Source organism: Prunus avium, unplaced genomic scaffold (assembly GCF_965620075.1).
Source record: "Prunus avium unplaced genomic scaffold, drPruAviu1.hap1.1 HAP1_SCAFFOLD_294, whole genome shotgun sequence".
NCBI classification, from domain to species: domain Eukaryota; kingdom Viridiplantae; phylum Streptophyta; class Magnoliopsida; order Rosales; family Rosaceae; genus Prunus; species Prunus avium.
In genome coordinates this window covers 7501-12500 of record NW_028276967.1, presented here as the reverse complement: position 1 = coordinate 12500, position 5000 = coordinate 7501, and positions in this window count along the sequence as shown.

Sequence of the window (5000 nt, the reverse complement as noted above, 5' to 3'; positions counted from 1 at the left end):
GACAGATGCGCAAGCTGCGCGCACGCTGCGCACAGGCTGCGCGCACGCTGCGCACAGGCTGCGCGCACGCTGCGCACAGACTGCGCGCACGCTGCGCGCATGCCATGGCAGGACAAGTTTCGCTAGCCTCACTGTCGACAGATGCGCAAGCTGCGCGCAAGCTGCGCGCAAGCTCCGCGCACGCTGCGCACAGCCTGTGCGCATGTTGTGCGCAGGCTGCGCGCATGCCATGGCAGGACAAGTTTCGCTAGCCTCACTGTCGACAGATGCGCAAGCTGCGCGCACGCTGCGCACAGGCTGCGCACAGCGCATGCCATGTGTCACGGGACGAGCGTGCGACGCGGCGCGGCGGAAGCAAATCACAGATTTCGCTCGCACAAACGCTCCCGTGCGGCCCAGGATCCCCTCGAATCCCGGTCAGCCTTCTCCCCACTTCATGACTCTCACAACTCCGCGAGAGGTTCACCATCATGTGTCGTCTCCCATAGGCGCCAAGCCCCATAGCTAGACAACGAGTCACACTTCCTTGTGACAACACAATCACCCCGCATCCGGCAACGAACCCTCGACGCCCATACATCAAGCGTTGCATAAGACACGTCAACTGCATCGACCACGTCGCATGCCAAACTCGTGGCTCGCTCATGTCCAAGTCGAGACATAGCGATCCAACACACCATCGGTTTACCCACACTTCTGTCGGTCATCCGTTAGCAACCAAGATAGCCCACATCCTCAAGCTATCCACGCAAGCTGTCACGCTCGCATGTCGCCCAAGCCTTGGCGACATATGTATTCCGAATGTCCCACATAACCATCTATGCTTTGCATGGGGTCGCAACCCATGCGTACCGGCATCCGAATATCTTCCTTCCATCTTGGACAAGGCCGAACCCAAGCCAAGTCCATCGAGTCTCGTCAAATGCCTCGCTAGCCGACGGCATAGCGAATGCCATACGTTGACCTCACTCTTTCCAACGATGCGCAATACGAACGGCCCCGCGTGTTCGTACTGTCCTCGGGAAGTCCTTTCCCTCGGAGACATAGATTATCCTTCAACAATCTCATGCCCGCCCTTATGACAACCTCCAATGTCATAAGGATGCTCGCTTAGTGCCACAAGGGTGTAAGCACCAGGGGTGGTGGAGAGCATGACACCATGTCACCCCCTATATAGCATTTTATGCATTTAGCCTTCTGCCAGGAGGAAACATCACCTATGCACGAGGAGTCATAATTGGGCATAACTTCTTCATACGAACTCCGAATGGCGAACCGTCAGTTGCATAGCGTGTATCTCGTCATTACGAACATCTTTCGTGTTCTGAGTTTCTTCAGGTTCCTCCCGTAACCTTCCGAAATACCCAAAATACCCCTCACACGCACAACCCGGCCAACACCAACCATTCTAGCTCTTAAGTCCTTGCCCCTTCCACACTTGGACTACCTCATAAGCGCATGGATGTCCCAACGGAGTCACGAAAGCACACGCTCAAGTGCGATCCGTGACATTCTCCCCCACTGATAGTGTCGACGCCCTCGTCGACGTGCCCACTGCACTGCCGCATAACAACACCATATAGGAATATCCTCTTCTCTTCGCTCCATGGACCACAATGCACCACTGTGTTCACCCTTTTGAACTTCTCTTTCAAAGTCCTACGTCTTTCCCTCTTTGGGCCGAGACCTCCGTCTCTTGTCGCACTCGACCACTGAACAACCACATAGCCCGCTGGTCAAGTACCTCCACATTTTCCACATTCAAAGAGATGCACCCCACCTGGGTGTGACTCGGAAGCCAACCGTGTGTCCTCCACGGCACCTCCATTTGTTTGTGCTCCTGTACTGCCACTTCCTGGCATTCGAGGTTCTCCCCCTACTTGTCTCGTTGGCACACCCCCACCTCGAGGTGCCACCACAGCAAAGCCCCGCAACACTTAGGCCCTCTGCCATCGAGTGCGGACATACCCCATGTCCTCGGAACCCATGCCTTTAGTGAGACTTCCGGATCCACCTCTCTGGAACACTCTCTTCCAAATCTCAGTTAGCAACCATATGTCGAACCTTGTGCCCCACCCATCTGTTCTCAACAATTGTAGGAACAACCACTTAAGTGACTCCTTCATTAAAGCCTAGTCCGTCAGCGACTTACTCCCTCAATAGAGCCTAGTCCGTCAGCGACATACTCTTTTCGAAGACTGCACCATTTCGGTCTTGAGCTCCTACCAGTTTTCCTCCGAACAAGGTCCCGCACCTCCTTGTCCAACAATCGTCACCAACTCCCTTGCGCATATGCGCTGCCATACCTCAATGGCGTTCGTGGGTCTCCCCCACTTATCTCGTCGACGCACCCTCACGCCAACGTGCCTCCGAAGCTTAGCTCCATAACACTTAGGCATTCGCAATTCACCATGGTAAGACATCCTCCCTACTACGAGTAGAACCACCTAACCAACGCCCACACTTGGACTTGGCAGAACCTACTTCCGCAGCATCCACAAGGGAACAAGTAAGACATCCTCCCCAAAGCTACTCCAACTCTTTGCATGCCCTTAAGTGCGGACATCCTACGTCCTTAGCCACCATCCTCACAAGAAAACTCTGGGATCCACCTTTGGAACACACCAGCATTCCGAATATTAGTTAGCAACCTTGTGTCGAACATTATGCGTAACCCACACGTCCTCCACAATTGCAAGAGCAACCACTTAAGTGACTCCTTCATTAAAGCCTAGCCCGTCAGCGACCTACTCCCTCAATGGAGCCCAGCCCGTCAGCGACTTACTCCCTTCGAAGACTGCACCATTTCGGTCTTCAGCTCCCACAACTCTTCCCTGAACAAAGGTCTTGCACCATCCGTCCAACCCATGTCACCAACTCGGTTTACCACAACCTTCAATGGTATGCTATAGTTCGAGTATAAGCCAATCTTTGACACTCTCACCAAACTCGCGCTCCCATCCTCCCCACATCCTGAACTGAACAAGCAACATCACTTCGTCACAAGCCAGAACCCCTGCCTACCCGACTTCCGGGCGCTTGGTGCACGGATTAGAAAACTAGGCAACCGAGCAGCAAAACCACCCATCATCCCCCATCTTAGAGTCATCCTGCTTGATGTCTTCTCACAACTTCGAGACAAACTTTTGGATACCTTCACCCTTCCATAGGATCCAGCACCAAGACGGGTTTCCAACAACCGTCACACAACCTGATTCCAACAATCATCCACAGTGACGTTGGGGTCTTCTTCCAACTTCGCAAGTCCACTACCCATCACAGGCAATGACATGCTACCTTGCTATCAAAGTTCCTCCATCACCAATCTCTTCTAGGTACGAGTCCCTCACACAGAAACCACCTTCGGAATCGATCGGCTCTGATACCACTTGTCACGGGATCAGAGCTTCACTGTTTGTACCCAAGGTGCGAATCGTTTGAGCAGAAGCCACCATCTAAATCGATCGGCTCTGATACCACTTGTCACGGGACGAGCGTGCGACGCGGCGCGGCGGAAGCAAATCACAGATTTCGCTCGCACAAACGCTCCCGTGCGGCCCAGGATCCCCTCGAATCCCGGTCAGCCTTCTCCCCACTTCATGACTCTCACAACTCCGCGAGAGGTTCACCATCATGTGTCGTCTCCCATAGGCGCCAAGCCCCATAGCTAGACAACGAGTCACACTTCCTTGTGACAACACAATCACCCCGCATCCGGCAACGAACCCTCGACGCCCATACATCAAGCGTTGCATAAGACACGTCAACTGCATCGACCACGTCGCATGCCAAACTCGTGGCTCGCTCATGTCCAAGTCGAGACATAGCGATCCAACACACCATCGGTTTACCCACACTTCTGTCGGTCATCCGTTAGCAACCAAGATAGCCCACATCCTCAAGCTATCCACGCAAGCTGTCACGCTCGCATGTCGCCCAAGCCTTGGCGACATATGTATTCCGAATGTCCCACATAACCATCTATGCTTTGCATGGGGTCGCAACCCATGCGTACCGGCATCCGAATATCTTCCTTCCATCTTGGACAAGGCCGAACCCAAGCCAAGTCCATCGAGTCTCGTCAAATGCCTCGCTAGCCGACGGCATAGCGAATGCCATACGTTGACCTCACTCTTTCCAACGATGCGCAATACGAACGGCCCCGCGTGTTCGTACTGTCCTCGGGAAGTCCTTTCCCTCGGAGACATAGATTATCCTTCAACAATCTCATGCCCGCCCTTATGACAACCTCCAATGTCATAAGGATGCTCGCTTAGTGCCACAAGGGTGTAAGCACCAGGGGTGGTGGAGAGCATGACACCATGTCACCCCCTATATAGCATTTTATGCATTTAGCCTTCTGCCAGGAGGAAACATCACCTATGCACGAGGAGTCATAATTGGGCATAACTTCTTCATACGAACTCCGAATGGCGAACCGTCAGTTGCATAGCGTGTATCTCGTCATTACGAACATCTTTCGTGTTCTGAGTTTCTTCAGGTTCCTCCCGTAACCTTCCGAAATACCCAAAATACCCCTCACACGCACAACCCGGCCAACACCAACCATTCTAGCTCTTAAGTCCTTGCCCCTTCCACACTTGGACTACCTCATAAGCGCATGGATGTCCCAACGGAGTCACGAAAGCACACGCTCAAGTGCGATCCGTGACACATGGCAGGACAAGTTCGCTAGCCTCACTGTCGACAGATGCGCAAGCTGCGCGCACAGGCTGCGCGCACGCCATGGCAGGACAAGTTTCGCTAGCCTCACTGTCGACAGAATCAGCACGCTGCGCGCAAGCTGCGCGCACGCTGCCGGCATGGTGCGCGCACGCTGCCGGCATGCTGTGCGCACGCTGCGCGCGCGCATGGCAGGACAAGTTTCGAAAATTTCTGTCGACAGTCTCAGCAGCGCGCACGCTGCCGACATGCTGTGCGCACGCTGCGCACAGGCTGCCGGCATGCTGCGCGCAGCCCATGGCAGGACAAGGTCCGAA